The sequence below is a fragment of the Pongo pygmaeus genome, chromosome 4 (assembly GCF_028885625.2).
Source record: "Pongo pygmaeus isolate AG05252 chromosome 4, NHGRI_mPonPyg2-v2.0_pri, whole genome shotgun sequence".
Taxonomy (NCBI): domain Eukaryota; kingdom Metazoa; phylum Chordata; class Mammalia; order Primates; family Hominidae; genus Pongo; species Pongo pygmaeus.
Genome location: NC_072377.2, coordinates 48,144,539 through 48,161,632, shown reverse-complemented (window position 1 = coordinate 48,161,632; position 17,094 = coordinate 48,144,539).

The following is a 17,094-nucleotide window of genomic DNA, read 5'->3' as shown; positions in this document are numbered from 1 at the left end:
CTGTGAGTTCAATCCCCACATGACAAAGAAGTTTCTGAGAATGCTTCTGTCTAGTTTGTAGATGAAGATATTTCCTTTTCCAGCATAAGCCTCAAAGAGCTCCAAATAGCCACTTGCGGATTCTACAAAAACAGTGTTTCAAAACTGGTCTATCGAAAGGAAGTTTCCACTCTGCGAGTTGAATGCACTCATCACAAGGAAGTTTCTGAGAACGCTTCCATCTAGTTTTTATGCAATGATAATTCCTTTGGCAGCAGAGGCCTCAAAACGCTCCAAATATCCACTTGCAGATTCTACAAAAAGAGTGTTTCAAAACTGCTCTATCAAAGGGAATGTTCAACTCTGTGAGTTGAATGCACAAAGCACAGGGAACTTTCTGAGAATGCTTTTGTCTAGTTTCTACGTGAAGGTATTTCCTTTTCCAGCATAGGCCTCAAATCACTCCATCCATCCACTTGAAGATTCTACGAAAAGAGTGTTTCAAAACTTCTGTATCAAAAGAAAGGTTCAACTCTGTGAGTTCAATGCACACATCACAAAGAAGTTTCTGAGTATGCTTCTGCCTAGTTTTTAGGTGAAGGTATTAACTTTTCCAGCATAGCCCTCAAAGCGCTCCAAATATCCACTTGCAGATTCTACAAAAAGAGTGTTTCGCAACTGCTCTTTCAAAAGGAAGCTTCAAGTCTGTGAGTTGAATGCCCTCATCACAAAGACGTTTCTGAGAATTCATCTGTCTAGTTTTCATGTGAAGATATTTCCGTTTCCTGCATAGGCCTCAAATCGCGCCAAATATTCACTTGCAGATTCTACAAAAAGGGTGTTTCAAAACTTCTCTATCAATAGGTAGGTTCAACTCTGTGAGTTCAATGCACTCATCACAAAGAAGTTTCTGAGAATGCGTCTGTCTACTTTTGATGTGAAGATATGTCCTTTTCCAACATAGGCCTCAAAGCGCTCCAAATAAACACTTGCAGATTCTACAAAAGGAGTGTTTCTAAACTGTTCTATCAAAAGAAACGTTCGAGTCTGTGAGTTGAATGCACTTATCACAAAGAAGTTTCAGAGAATGCTTCTGTCGAGTTTTTATGTGATGATATTTCGTTTTCCAGCCTTGGCCTCAAAGCGCTCCAAATATCCACTTGCAGATGCTGCTAAAAGAGTGTTTCAAAACTGCTCTATCAAAAGGAAGCTTCAACTCTGTGAGTTGAATGCACTCACTACGAAGAATTTTCTGAGAATGCTTTTGTCCAGTTTCTACGTGAAGATATTTCCTTTTCCAGCATAGGCCTCAAAGCACTCCATACATCCACTTGAAGATTCTACGAAAAGAGTGTTTCAAAATTCTGTATCAAAAGAAAGGTTCAGCTCTGTGAGTTCAATGCACACATCACAAAGAAGTTTCTGAGTATGCTTCTGTCTAGTTTTTAGGTGAAGATATAAACTTTTCCAGCATAGCCCTCAAAGCGCTCCAAATATCCACTTGCAGATTCTACAAAAAGAGTGTTTCGAAACTGCTCTTTCAAAATTAAGCTTCAAGTCTGTGAGTTGAATGCACTCATCACAAAGACGTTTCTGAGAATTCATCTGTCTAGTTTTCATGTGAAGATATTTCCATTTCCAGCATAGGCCTCATATCGCGCCAAATATTCACTTGCAGATTCTACAAAAAGGGTGTTTCAAAACTTCTCTATCAATAGGTAGGTTGAACTCTGTGAGTTCAATGCACTCATCACAAAGAAGTTTCTGAGAATGCGTGTGTCTACTTTTGATGTGAAGATATGTCCTTTTCCAACATAGGCCTCAAAGCGCTCCAAATAAACACTTGCAGATTCTACAAAAGGAGTGTTTCTAAACTGTTCTATCAAAAGAAACGTTCGAGTCTGTGAGTTGAATGCACTCATCAGAAAGAAGTTTCAGAGAATGCTTCTGTCGAGTTTTTATGTGATGATATTTCGTTTTCCAGCCTTGGCCTCAAAGCGCTCCAAATATCCACTTGCAGATGCTGCTAAAAGAGTGTTTCAAAACTGCTCTGTCAAAAGGAAGCTTCAACTCTGTGAGTTGAATGCACTCATCACAAAGAAGTTTCTGAGAATGCTTCCGTCTAGTTTGTAGGTGAAGATATTTCATTTTCCAGCATAGGCCTCAAATCGCTCCAAATATCCACTTGCAGATTCTTCAAAAAGAGTGTTTCAAAACTGCTCTTTCCAAAGGAAGGTTCAAGTGTGTGATTTGAATGCACTCATCACAAAGGAGTTTCTGAGAATGCTTCTGTCTAGGTTTTATGTGAAGATATTTCCTTTTCCAGCAAAGGCCTCACATCGCTCCAAACATCCTCTAGCAAATTCTACAAAAACAGTGTTTTAAAACTGCGCTCTCAAAAGGAACATTGCACTCTGTGAGTTGAATGCGTAAAGCCCATTGAAGTTTCTGAGAATGCTTCCGTCTAGTTTTTAGGTGAAGATATTTCCTTTTCCAGTGTTGGCCTCTTAGCTCTCCAAACATCCACTTGCAGATTCTACTAAAAGACTGGTTCAAAACTGCTATATCAAAAGGAAGCTTCAACTCTGTGACTTGAATGCGCACATCACTAAGAAGTTTCTGAGAATGCTTCTATCTAGTTTTGATGGGAAGATATTTCCTTTCCCAGGATAGGCCTCCAAACCTTCCAAATATCGACTTGCAGATTCTACATCAAGAGTGTTTCAAAACTGTTCTATCAAAAGGAAGGTTCAACTCTGTGAGTGGAATGCAGAGAGCCCAGGGAAGTCTCTGAGAATTCTTCTATCTAGATTCTAAGTGAAGATATTTGCTTTTACAGTGTAGCACTGAAAGCACTCCAAATATCCACTCGCAGGTACTACAGAAAGAGTGTTTCAAAAGTGCTCTATCTAAAGGAAGGTTCAACTCGGTGAGTTGAATGCGCACATCAGAAAAACTTTCTGGGAATACTTCTGTCTAGGTTTTATGTGAAGATATTTCCTTTTCCAGCATAGGCCTCAAAGCGCTCCAAATAGCCACTTGCAGATTCCACAAAAAGAGTGTTTCCAAACTGTTCTATCAAAAGGAAGGTTCAACTCTGTGAGTAGAATGCAGTCATCACAAAGAAGTTTCTGAGAATGGTTGTATCTTGTTTTCATCTGAATGTATTTCCTTCTCCACTACATGCCGCCATCGCACCAAATACCCACTTGCACTTTCCACAAAAATAGTGTTGCCAAACTGCTCTGTGAAAAGAAATGTTCAACTCTGTGAGTTCAATCCCCACATGACAAAGAAGTTTCTGACAATGCTTCTGTCTAGTTTGTAGATGAAGATATTTCCTTTTCCAGCATAAGCCTCAAAGAGCTCCAAATAGCCACTTGCGGATTCTACAAAAACAGTGTTTCAAAACTGGTCTATCGAAAGGAAGGTTCCACTCTGCGAGTTGAATGCACTCATCACAAGGAAGTTTCTGAGAACGCTTCCATCTAGTTTTTATGCAATGATAATTCCTTTGGCAGCAGAGGCCTCAAAGCGCTCCAAATATCCACTTGCAGATTCTACAAAAAGAGTGTTTCAAAACTGCTCTATCAAAGGGAATGTTCAACTCTGTGAGTTGAATGCACAAAGCACAGGGAACTTTCTGAGAATGCTTTTGTCTAGTTTCTACGTGAAGGTATTTCCTTTTCCAGCATAGGCCTCAAATCACTCCATCCATCCACTTGAAGATTCTACGAAAAGAGTGTTTCAAAACTTCTGTATCAAAAGAAAGGTTCAACTCTGTGAGTTCAATGCACACATCACAAAGAAGTTTCTGAGTATGCTTCTGCCTAGTTTTTAGGTGAAGGTATTAACTTTTCCAGCATAGCCCTCAAAGCGCTCCAAATATCCACTTGCAGATTCTACAAAAAGAGTGTTTCGAAACTGCTCTTTCAAAAGGAAGCTTCAAGTCTGTGAGTTGAATGCCCTCATCACAAAGACGTTTCTGAGAATTCATCTGTCTAGTTTTCATGTGAAGATATTTCCGTTTCCTGCATAGGCCTCAAATCGCGCCAAATATTCACTTGCAGATTCTACAAAAAGGGTGTTTCAAAACTTCTCTATCAATAGGTAGGTTCAACTCTGTGAGTTCAATGCACTCATCACAAAGAAGTTTCTGAGAATGCGTCTGTCTACTTTTGATGTGAAGATATGTCCTTTTCCAACATAGGCCTCAAAGCGCTCCAAATAAACACTTGCAGATTCTACAAAAGGAGTGTTTCTAAACTGTTCTATCAAAAGAAACGTTCGAGTCTGTGAGTTGAATGCACTTATCACAAAGAAGTTTCAGAGAATGCTTCTGTCGAGTTTTTATGTGATGATATTTCGTTTTCCAGCCTTGGCCTCAAAGCGCTCCAAATATCCACTTGCAGATGCTGCTAAAAGAGTGTTTCAAAACTGCTCTATCAAAAGGAAGCTTCAACTCTGTGAGTTGAATGCACTCATTACGAAGAATTTTCTGAGAATGCTTTTGTCCAGTTTCTACGTGAAGATATTTCCTTTTCCAGCATAGGTCTCAAAGCACTCCATACATCCACTTGAAGATTCTACGAAAAGAGTGTTTCAAAATTCTGTATCAAAAGAAAGGTTCAGCTCTGTGAGTTCAATGCACACATCACAAAGAAGTTTCTGAGTATGCTTCTGTCTACTTTTTAGGTGAAGATATAAACTTTTCCAGCATAGCCCTCAAAGCGCTCCAAATATCCACTTGCAGATTCTACAAAAAGAGTGTTTCGAAACTGCTCTTTCAAAATTAAGCTTCAAGTCTGTGAGTTGAATGCACTCATCACAAAGACGTTTCTGAGAATTCATCTGTCTAGTTTTCATGTGAAGATATTTCCATTTCCAGCATAGGCCTCATATCGCGCCAAATATTCACTTGCAGATTCTACAAAAAGGGTGTTTCAAAACTTCTCTATCAATAGGTAGGTTGAACTCTGTGAGTTCAATGCACTCATCACAAAGAAGTTTCTGAGAATGCGTCTGTCTACTTTTGATGTGAAGATATGTCCTTTTCCAACATAGGCCTCAAAGCGCTCCAAAATAACACTTGCAGATTCTACAAAAGGAGTGTTTCTAAACTGTTCTATCAAAAGAAACGTTCGAGTCTGTGAGTTGAATGCACTCATCAGAAAGAAGTTTCAGAGAATGCTTCTGTCGAGTTTTTATGTGATGATATTTCGTTTTCCAGCCTTGGCCTCAAAGCGCTACAAATATCCACTTGCAGATGCTGCTAAAAGAGTGTTTCAAAACTGCTCTGTCAAAAGGAAGCTTCAACTCTGTGAGTTGAATGCACTCATCACAAAGAAGTTTCTGAGAATGCTTCCGTCTAGTTTGTAGGTGAAGATATTTCATTTTCCAGCATAGGCCTCAAATCGCTCCAAATATCCACTTGCAGATTCTTCAAAAAGAGTGTTTCAAAACTGCTCTTTCCAAAGGAAGGTTCAAGTGTGTGATTTGAATGCACTCATCACAAAGGAGTTTCTGAGAATGCTTCTGTCTAGGTTTAATGTGAAGATATTTCCTTTTCCAGCAAAGGCCTCACATCGCTCCAAACATCCTCTAGCAAATTCTACAAAAACAGTGTTTTAAAACTGCGCTCTCAAAAGGAACATTGCACTCTGTGAGTTGAATGCGTAAAGCCCATTGAAGTTTCTGAGAATGCTTCCGTCTAGTTTTTAGGTGAAGATATTTCCTTTTCCAGTGTTGGCCTCTTAGCTCTCCAAACATCCACTTGCAGATTCTACTAAAAGAGTGGTTCAAAACTGCTATATCAAAAGGAAGCTTCAACTCTGTGACTTGAATGCGCACATCACTAAGAAGTTTCTGAGAATGCTTCTGTCTAGTTTTGATGGGAAGATATTTCCTTTCCCAGGATAGGCCTCCAAACCTTCCAAATATCGACTTGCAGATTCTACCACAAGAGTGTTTCAAGACTCTTCTATCAAAAGGAAGGTTCAACTCTGTGAGTGGAATGCAGAGAGCACAGGGAAGTCTCTGAGAATTCTTCTGTCTAGATTCTAAGTGAATATATTTGCTTTTACAGTGTAGCACTCAAAGCACTCCAAATATCCACTCGCAGGTACTACAGAAAGAGTGTTTCAAAAGTGCTCTATCTAAAGGAAGGTTCAACTCGGTGAGTTGAATGCGCACATCAGAAAAACTTTCTGGGAATACTTCTGTCTAGGTTTTATGTGAAGATATTTCCTTTTCCAGCATAGGCCTCAAAGCGCTCCAAATAGCCACTTGCAGATTCCACAAAAAGAGTGTTTCCAAACTGTTCTATCAAAAGGAAGGTTCAACACTGTCAGTAGAATGCAGTCATCACAAAGAAGTTTCTGAGAATGGATGTATCTTGTTTTCATCTGAATGTATTTCCTTATCCACTGGATGCCGCCATCGCACCAAATAAGCACTTTCACTTTCCACCGAAAGGGTGTTGCAAAACTGCTCTATGTAAAGGAATGTTCAACTCTGTGAGTTCAATCCCCACATGACAAAGAAGTTTCTGAGAATGCTTCTGTCTAGTTTGTAGATGAAGATATTTCCTTTTCCAGCATAAGCCTCAAAGAGCTCCAAATAGCCACTTGCGGATTCTACAAAAACAGTGTTTCAAAACTGGTCTATCGAAAGGAAGGTTCCACTCTGCGAGTTGAATGCACTCATCACAAGGAAGTTTCTGAGAACGCTTCCATCTAGTTTTTTGCAATGATAATTCCTTTGGCAGCAGAGGCCTCAAAGCGCTCCAAATATCCACTTGAAGATTCTACAAAAAGAGTGTTTCAAAACTGCTCTATCAAAGGGAATGTTCAACTCTGTGAGTTGAATGCACAAAGCACAGGGAACTTTCTGAGAATGCTTTTGTCTAGTTTCTACGTGAAGGTATTTCCTTTTCCAGCATAGGCCTCAAATCACTCCATCCATCCACTTGAAGATTCTACGAAAAGAGTGTTTCAAAACTTCTGTATCAAAAGAAAGGTTCAACTCTGTGAGTTCAATGCACACATCACAAAGAAGTTTCTGAGTATGCTTCTGTCTAGTTTTTAGGTGAAGGTATTAACTTTTCCAGCATAGCCCTCAAAGCGCTCCAAATATCCACTTGCAGATTCTACAAAAAGAGTGTTTCGAAACTGCTCTTTCAAAAGGAAGCTTCAAGTCTGTGAGTTGAATGCCCTCATCACAAAGACGTTTCTGAGAATTCATCTGTCTAGTTTTCATGTGAAGATATTTCCGTTTCCTGCATAGGCCTCAAATCGCGCCAAATATTCACTTGCAGATTCTACAAAAAGGGTGTTTCAAAACTTCTCTATCAATAAGTAGGTTCAACTCTGTGAGTTCAATGCACTCATCACAAAGAAGTTTCTGAGAATGCGTCTGTCTACTTTTGATGTGAAGATATGTCCTTTTCCAACATAGGCCTCAAAGCGCTCCAAATAAACAGTTGCAGATTCTACAAAAGGAGTGTTTCTAAACTGTTCTATCAAAAGAAACGTTCGAGTCTGTGAGTTGAATGCACTTATCACAAAGAAGTTTCAGAGAATGCTTCTGTCGAGTTTTTATGTGATGATATTTCGTTTTCCAGCCTTGGCCTCAAAGCGCTCCAAATATCCACTTGCAGATGCTGCTAAAAGAGTGTTTCAAAACTGCTCTATCAAAAGGAAGCTTCAACTCTGTGAGTTGAATGCACTCACTACGAAGAATTTTCTGAGAATGCTTTTGTCCAGTTTCTACGTGAAGATATTTCCTTTTCCAGCATAGGCCTCAAAGCACTCCATACATCCACTTGAAGATTCTACGAAAAGAGTGTTTCAAAATTCTGTATCAAAAGAAAGGTTCAGCTCTGTGAGTTCAATGCACACATCACAAAGAAGTTTCTGAGTATGCTTCTGTCTAGTTTTTAGGTGAAGATATAAACTTTTCCAGCATAGCCCTCAAAGCGCTCCAAATATCCACTTGCAGATTCTACAAAAAGAGTGTTTCGAAACTGCTCTTTCAAAATTAAGCTTCAAGTCTGTGAGTTGAATGCACTCATCACAAAGACGTTTCTGAGAATTCATCTGTCTAGTTTTCATGTGAAGATATTTCCATTTCCAGCATAGGCCTCATATCGCGCCAAATATTCACTTGCAGATTCTACAAAAAGGGTGTTTCAAAACTTCTCTATCAATAGGTAGGTTGAACTCTGTGAGTTCAATGCACTCATCACAAAGAAGTTTCTGAGAATGCGTGTGTCTACTTTTGATGTGAAGATATGTCCTTTTCCAACATAGGCCTCAAAGCGCTCCAAATAAACACTTGCAGATTCTACAAAAGGAGTGTTTCTAAACTGTTCTATCAAAAGAAACGTTCGAGTCTTTGAGTTGAATGCACTCATCAGAAAGAAGTTTCAGAGAATGCTTCTGTCGAGTTTTTATGTGATGATATTTCGTTTTCCAGCCTTGGCCTCAAAGCGCTCCAAATATCCACTTGCAGATGCTGCTAAAAGAGTGTTTCAAAACTGCTCTGTCAAAAGGAAGCTTCAACTCTTTGAGTTGAATGCACTCATCACAAAGAAGTTTCTGAGAATGCTTCCGTCTAGTTTGTAGGTGAAGATATTTCATTTTCCAGCATAGGCCTCAAATCGCTCCAAATATCCACTTGCAGATTCTTCAAAAAGAGTGTTTCAAAACTGCTCTTTCCAAAGGAAGGTTCAAGTGTGTGATTTGAATGCACTCATCACAAAGGAGTTTCTGAGAATGCTTCTGTCTAGGTTTTATGTGAAGATATTTCCTTTTCCAGCAAAGGCCTCACATCGCTCCAAACATCCTCTAGCAAATTCTACAAAAACAGTGTTTTAAAACTGCGCTCTCAAAAGGAACATTGCACTCTGTGAGTTGAATGCGGAAAGCCCATTGAAGTTTCTGAGAATGCTTCCGTCTAGTTTTTAGGTGAAGATATTTCCTTTTCCAGTGTTGGCCTCTTAGCTCTCCAAACATCCACTTGCAGATTCTACTAAAAGAGTGGTTCAAAACTGCTATATCAAAAGGAAGCTTCAACTCTGTGACTTGAATGCGCACATCACTAAGAAGTTTCTGAGAATGCTTCTATCTAGTTTTGATGGGAAGATATTTCCTTTCCCAGGATAGGCCTCCAAACCTTCCAAATATCGACTTGCAGATTCTACATCAAGAGTGTTTCAAAACTGTTCTATCAAAAGGAAGGTTCAACTCTGTGAGTGGAATGCAGAGAGCCCAGGGAAGTCTCTGAGAATTCTTCTGTCTAGATTCTAAGTGAAGATATTTGCTTTTACAGTGTAGCACTCAAAGCACTCCAAATATCCACTCGCAGGTACTACAGAAAGAGTGTTTCAAAAGTGCTCTATCTAAAGGAAGGTTCAACTCGGTGAGTTGAATGCGCACATCAGAAAAACTTTCTGGGAATACTTCTGTCTAGGTTTTATGTGAAGATATTTCCTTTTCCAGCATAGGCCTCAAAGCGCTCCAAATAGCCACTTGCAGATTCCACAAAAAGAGTGTTTCCAAACTGTTCTATCAAAAGGAAGGTTCAACTCTGTGAGTAGAATGCAGTCATCACAAAGAAGTTTCTGAGAATGGATGTATCTTGTTTTCATCTGAATGTATTTCCTTATCCACTAGATGCCGCCATCGCACCAAATAAGCACTTTCACTTTCCACCGAAAGGGTGTTGCAAAACTGCTCTATGTAAAGGAATGTTCAACTCTGTGAGTTCAATCCCCACATGACAAAGAAGTTTCTGAGAATGCTTCTGTCTAGTTTGTAGATGAAGATATTTCCTTTTCCAGCATAAGCCTCAAAGAGCTCCAAATAGCCACTTGCGGATTCTACAAAAACAGTGTTTCAAAACTGGTCTATCGAAAGGAAGTTTCCACTCTGCGAGTTGAATGCACTCATCACAAGGAAGTTTCTGAGAACGCTTCCATCTAGTTTTTATGCAATGATAATTCCTTTGGCAGCAGAGGCCTCAAAACGCTCCAAATATCCACTTGCAGATTCTACAAAAAGAGTGTTTCAAAACTGCTCTATCAAAGGGAATGTTCAACTCTGTGAGTTGAATGCACAAAGCACAGGGAACTTTCTGAGAATGCTTTTGTCTAGTTTCTACGTGAAGGTATTTCCTTTTCCAGCATAGGCCTCAAATCACTCCATCCATCCACTTGAAGATTCTACGAAAAGAGTGTTTCAAAACTTCTGTATCAAAAGAAAGGTTCAACTCTGTGAGTTCAATGCACACATCACAAAGAAGTTTCTGAGTATGCTTCTGCCTAGTTTTTAGGTGAAGGTATTAACTTTTCCAGCATAGCCCTCAAAGCGCTCCAAATATCCACTTGCAGATTCTACAAAAAGAGTGTTTCGCAACTGCTCTTTCAAAAGGAAGCTTCAAGTCTGTGAGTTGAATGCCCTCATCACAAAGACGTTTCTGAGAATTCATCTGTCTAGTTTTCATGTGAAGATATTTCCGTTTCCTGCATAGGCCTCAAATCGCGCCAAATATTCACTTGCAGATTCTACAAAAAGGGTGTTTCAAAACTTCTCTATCAATAGGTAGGTTCAACTCTGTGAGTTCAATGCACTCATCACAAAGAAGTTTCTGAGAATGCGTCTGTCTACTTTTGATGTGAAGATATGTCCTTTTCCAACATAGGCCTCAAAGCGCTCCAAATAAACACTTGCAGATTCTACAAAAGGAGTGTTTCTAAACTGTTCTATCAAAAGAAACGTTCGAGTCTGTGAGTTGAATGCACTTATCACAAAGAAGTTTCAGAGAATGCTTCTGTCGAGTTTTTATGTGATGATATTTCGTTTTCCAGCCTTGGCCTCAAAGCGCTCCAAATATCCACTTGCAGATGCTGCTAAAAGAGTGTTTCAAAACTGCTCTATCAAAAGGAAGCTTCAACTCTGTGAGTTGAATGCACTCACTACGAAGAATTTTCTGAGAATGCTTTTGTCCAGTTTCTACGTGAAGATATTTCCTTTTCCAGCATAGGCCTCAAAGCACTCCATACATCCACTTGAAGATTCTACGAAAAGAGTGTTTCAAAATTCTGTATCAAAAGAAAGGTTCAGCTCTGTGAGTTCAATGCACACATCACAAAGAAGTTTCTGAGTATGCTTCTGTCTAGTTTTTAGGTGAAGATATAAACTTTTCCAGCATAGCCTTCAAAGCGCTCCAAATATCCACTTGCAGATTCTACAAAAAGAGTGTTTCGAAACTGCTCTTTCAAAATTAAGCTTCAAGTCTGTGAGTTGAATGCACTCATCACAAAGACGTTTCTGAGAATTCATCTGTCTAGTTTTCATGTGAAGATATTTCCATTTCCAGCATAGGCCTCATATCGCGCCAAATATTCACTTGCAGATTCTACAAAAAGGGTGTTTCAAAACTTCTCTATCAATAGGTAGGTTGAACTCTGTGAGTTCAATGCACTCATCACAAAGAAGTTTCTGAGAATGCGTGTGTCTACTTTTGATGTGAAGATATGTCCTTTTCCAACATAGGCCTCAAAGCGCTCCAAATAAACACTTGCAGATTCTACAAAAGGAGTGTTTCTAAACTGTTCTATCAAAAGAAACGTTCGAGTCTGTGAGTTGAATGCACTCATCAGAAAGAAGTTTCAGAGAATGCTTCTGTCGAGTTTTTATGTGATGATATTTCGTTTTCCAGCCTTGGCCTCAAAGCGCTCCAAATATCCACTTGCAGATGCTGCTAAAAGAGTGTTTCAAAACTGCTCTGTCAAAAGGAAGCTTCAACTCTGTGAGTTGAATGCACTCATCACAAAGAAGTTTCTGAGAATGCTTCCGTCTAGTTTGTAGGTGAAGATATTTCATTTTCCAGCATAGGCCTCAAATCGCTCCAAATATCCACTTGCAGATTCTTCAAAAAGAGTGTTTCAAAACTGCTCTTTCCAAAGGAAGGTTCAAGTGTGTGATTTGAATGCACTCATCACAAAGGAGTTTCTGAGAATGCTTCTGTCTAGGTTTTATGTGAAGATATTTCCTTTTCCAGCAAAGGCCTCACATCGCTCCAAACATCCTCTAGCAAATTCTACAAAAACAGTGTTTTAAAACTGCGCTCTCAAAAGGAACATTGCACTCTGTGAGTTGAATGCGGAAAGCCCATTGAAGTTTCTGAGAATGCTTCCGTCTAGTTTTTAGGTGAAGATATTTCCTTTTCCAGTGTTGGCCTCTTAGCTCTCCAAACATCCACTTGCAGATTCTACTAAAAGAGTGGTTCAAAACTGCTATATCAAAAGGAAGCTTCAACTCTGTGACTTGAATGCGCACATCACTAAGAAGTTTCTGAGAATGCTTCTATCTAGTTTTGATGGGAAGATATTTCCTTTCCCAGGATAGGCCTCCAAACCTTCCAAATATCGACTTGCAGATTCTACATCAAGAGTGTTTCAAAACTGTTCTATCAAAAGGAAGGTTCAACTCTGTGAGTGGAATGCAGAGAGCACAGGGAAGTCTCTGAGAATTCTTCTGTCTAGATTCTAAGTGAAGATATTTGCTTTTACAGTGTAGCACTCAAAGCACTCCAAATATCCACTCGCAGGTACTACAGAAAGAGTGTTTCAAAAGTGCTCTATCTAAAGGAAGGTTCAACTCGGTGAGTTGAATGCGCACATCAGAAAAACTTTCTGGGAATACTTCTGTCTAGGTTTTATGTGAAGATATTTCCTTTTCCAGCATAGGCCTCAAAGCGCTCCAAATAGCCACTTGCAGATTCCACAAAAAGAGTGTTTCCAAACTGTTCTATCAAAAGGAAGGTTCAACTCTGTGAGTAGAATGCAGTCATCACAAAGAAGTTTCTGAGAATGGATGTATCTTGTTTTCATCTGAATGTATTTCCTTATCCACTAGATGCCGCCATCGCACCAAATAAGCACTTTCACTTTCCACCGAAAGGGTGTTGCAAAACTGCTCTATGTAAAGGAATGTTCAACTCTGTGAGTTCAATCCCCACATGACAAAGAAGTTTCTGAGAATGCTTCTGTCTAGTTTGTAGATGAAGATATTTCCTTTTCCAGCATAAGCCTCAAAGAGCTCCAAATAGCCACTTGCGGATTCTACAAAAACAGTGTTTCAAAACTGGTCTATCGAAAGGAAGGTTCCACTCTGCGAGTTGAATGCACTCATCACAAGGAAGTTTCTGAGAACGCTTCCATCTAGTTTTTATGCAATGATAATTCCTTTGGCAGCAGAGGCCTCAAAACGCTCCAAATATCCACTTGCAGATTCTACAAAAAGAGTGTTTCAAAACTGCTCTATCAAAGGGAATGTTCAACTCTGTGAGTTGAATGCACAAAGCACAGGGAACTTTCTGAGAATGCTTTTGTCTAGTTTCTACGTGAAGGTATTTCCTTTTCCAGCATAGGCCTCAAATCACTCCATCCATCCACTTGAAGATTCTACGAAAAGAGTGTTTCAAAACTTCTGTATCAAAAGAAAGGTTCAACTCTGTGAGTTCAATGCACACATCACAAAGAAGTTTCTGAGTATGCTTCTGCCTAGTTTTTAGGTGAAGGTATTAACTTTTCCAGCATAGCCCTCAAAGCGCTCCAAATATCCACTTGCAGATTCTACAAAAAGAGTGTTTCGCAACTGCTCTTTCAAAAGGAAGCTTCAAGTCTGTGAGTTGAATGCCCTCATCACAAAGACGTTTCTGAGAATTCATCTGTCTAGTTTTCATGTGAAGATATTTCCGTTTCCTGCATAGGCCTCAAATCGCGCCAAATATTCACTTGCAGATTCTACAAAAAGGGTGTTTCAAAACTTCTCTATCAATAGGTAGGTTCAACTCTGTGAGTTCAATGCACTCATCACAAAGAAGTTTCTGAGAATGCGTCTGTCTACTTTTGATGTGAAGATATGTCCTTTTCCAACATAGGCCTCAAAGCGCTCCAAATAAACACTTGCAGATTCTACAAAAGGAGTGTTTCTAAACTGTTCTATCAAAAGAAACGTTCGAGTCTGTGAGTTGAATGCACTTATCACAAAGAAGTTTCAGAGAATGCTTCTGTCGAGTTTTTATGTGATGATATTTCGTTTTCCAGCCTTGGCCTCAAAGCGCTCCAAATATCCACTTGCAGATGCTGCTAAAAGAGTGTTTCAAAACTGCTCTATCAAAAGGAAGCTTCAACTCTGTGAGTTGAATGCACTCACTACGAAGAATTTTCTGAGAATGCTTTTGTCCAGTTTCTACGTGAAGATATTTCCTTTTCCAGCATAGGCCTCAAAGCACTCCATACATCCACTTGAAGATTCTACGAAAAGAGTGTTTCAAAATTCTGTATCAAAAGAAAGGTTCAGCTCTGTGAGTTCAATGCACACATCACAAAGAAGTTTCTGAGTATGCTTCTGTCTAGTTTTTAGGTGAAGATATAAACTTTTCCAGCATAGCCCTCAAAGCGCTCCAAATATCCACTTGCAGATTCTACAAAAAGAGTGTTTCGAAACTGCTCTTTCAAAATTAAGCTTCAAGTCTGTGAGTTGAATGCACTCATCACAAAGACGTTTCTGAGAATTCATCTGTCTAGTTTTCATGTGAAGATATTTCCATTTCCAGCATAGGCCTCATATCGCGCCAAATATTCACTTGCAGATTCTACAAAAAGGGTGTTTCAAAACTTCTCTATCAATAGGTAGGTTGAACTCTGTGAGTTCAATGCACTCATCACAAAGAAGTTTCTGAGAATGCGTGTGTCTACTTTTGATGTGAAGATATGTCCTTTTCCAACATAGGCCTCAAAGCGCTCCAAATAAACACTTGCAGATTCTACAAAAGGAGTGTTTCTAAACTGTTCTATCAAAAGAAACGTTCGAGTCTGTGAGTTGAATGCACTCATCACAAAGAAGTTTCAGAGAATGCTTCTGTCGAGTTTTTATGTGATGATATTTCGTTTTCCAGCCTTGGCCTCAAAGCGCTCCAAATATCCACTTGCAGATGCTGCTAAAAGAGTGTTTCAAAACTGCTCTGTCAAAAGGAAGCTTCAACTCTGTGAGTTGAATGCACTCATCACAAAGAAGTTTCTGAGAATGCTTCCGTCTAGTTTGTAGGTGAAGATATTTCATTTTCCAGCATAGGCCTCAAATCGCTCCAAATATCCACTTGCAGATTCTTCAAAAAGAGTGTTTCAAAACTGCTCTTTCCAAAGGAAGGTTCAAGTGTGTGATTTGAATGCACTCATCACAAAGGAGTTTCTGAGAATGCTTCTGTCTAGGTTTTATGTGAAGATATTTCCTTTTCCAGCAAAGGCCTCACATCGCTCCAAACATCCTCTAGCAAATTCTACAAAAACAGTGTTTTAAAACTGCGCTCTCAAAAGGAACATTGCACTCTGTGAGTTGAATGCGTAAAGCCCATTGAAGTTTCTGAGAATGCTTCCGTCTAGTTTTTACGTGAAGATATTTCCTTTTCCAGTGTTGGCCTCTTAGCTCTCCAAACATCCACTTGCAGATACTACTAAAAGAGTGGCTCAAAACTGCTATATCAAAAGGAAGCTTCAACTCTGTGACTTGAATGCGCACATCACTAAGAAGTTTCTCAGAATGCTTCTATCTAGTTTTGATGGGAAGATATTTCCTTTCCCAGGATAGGCCTCCAAACCTTCCAAATATCGACTTGCAGATTCTACCACAAGAGTGTTTCAAGACTCTTCTATCAAAAGGAAGGTTCAACTCTGTGAGTGGAATGCAGAGAGCACAGGGAAGTCTCTGAGAATTCTTCTGTCTAGATTCTAAGTGAAGATATTTGCTTTTACAGTGTAGCACTCAAAGCACTCCAAATATCCACTCGCAGGTACTACAGAAAGAGTGTTTCAAAACTGCTCTATCTAAAGGAAGGTTCAACTCGGTGAGTTGAATGCGCACATCAGAAAAACTTTCTGGGAATACTTCTGTGTAGGTTTTATGTGAAGATATTTCCTTTTCCAGCATAGGCCTCAAAGCGCTCCAAATAGCCACTTGCAGATTCCACAAAAAGAGTGTTTCCAAACTGTTCTATCAAAAGGAAGGTTCAACTCTGTGAGTAGAATGCAGTCATCACAAAGCAGTTTCTGAGAATGGATGTATCTTGTTTTCATCTGAATGTATTTCCTTATCCACTAGATGCCGCCATCGCACCAAATAAGCACTTTCACTTTCCACCGAAAGGGTGTTGCAAAACTGCTCTATGTAAAGGAATGTTCAACTCTGTGAGTTCAATCCCCACATGACAAAGAAGTTTCTGAGAATGCTTCTGTCTAGTTTGTAGATGAAGATATTTCCTTTTCCAGCATAAGCCTCAAAGAGCTCCAAATAGCCACTTGCGGATTCTACAAAAACAGTGTTTCAAAACTGGTCTATCGAAAGGAAGGTTCCACTCTGCGAGTTGAATGCACTCATCACAAGGAAGTTTCTGAGAACGCTTCCATCTAGTTTTTATGCAATGATAATTCCTTTGGCAGCAGAGGCCTCAAAGCGCTCCAAATATCCACTTGCAGATTCTACAAAAAGAGTGTTTCAAAACTGCTCTATCAAAGGGAATGTTCAACTCTGTGAGTTGAATGCACAAAGCACAGGGAACTTTCTGAGAATGCTTTTGTCTAGTTTCTACGTGAAGGTATTTCCTTTTCCAGCATAGGCCTCAAATCACTCCATCCATCCACTTGAAGATTCTACGAAAAGAGTGTTTCAAAACTTCTGTATCAAAAGAAAGGTTCAACTCTGTGAGTTCAATGCACACATCACAAAGAAGTTTCTGAGTATGCTTCTGCCTAGTTTTTAGGTGAAGGTATTAACTTTTCCAGCATAGCCCTCAAAGCGCTCCAAATATCCACTTGCAGATTCTACAAAAAGAGTGTTTCGAAACTGCTCTTTCAAAAGGAAGCTTCAAGTCTGTGAGTTGAATGCCCTCATCACAAAGACGTTTCTGAGAATTCATCTGTCTAGTTTTCATGTGAAGATATTTCCGTTTCCTGCATAGGCCTCAAATCGCGCCAAATATTCACTTGCAGATTCTACAAAAAGGGTGTTTCAAAACTTCTCTATCAATAGGTAGGTTCAACTCTGTGAGTTC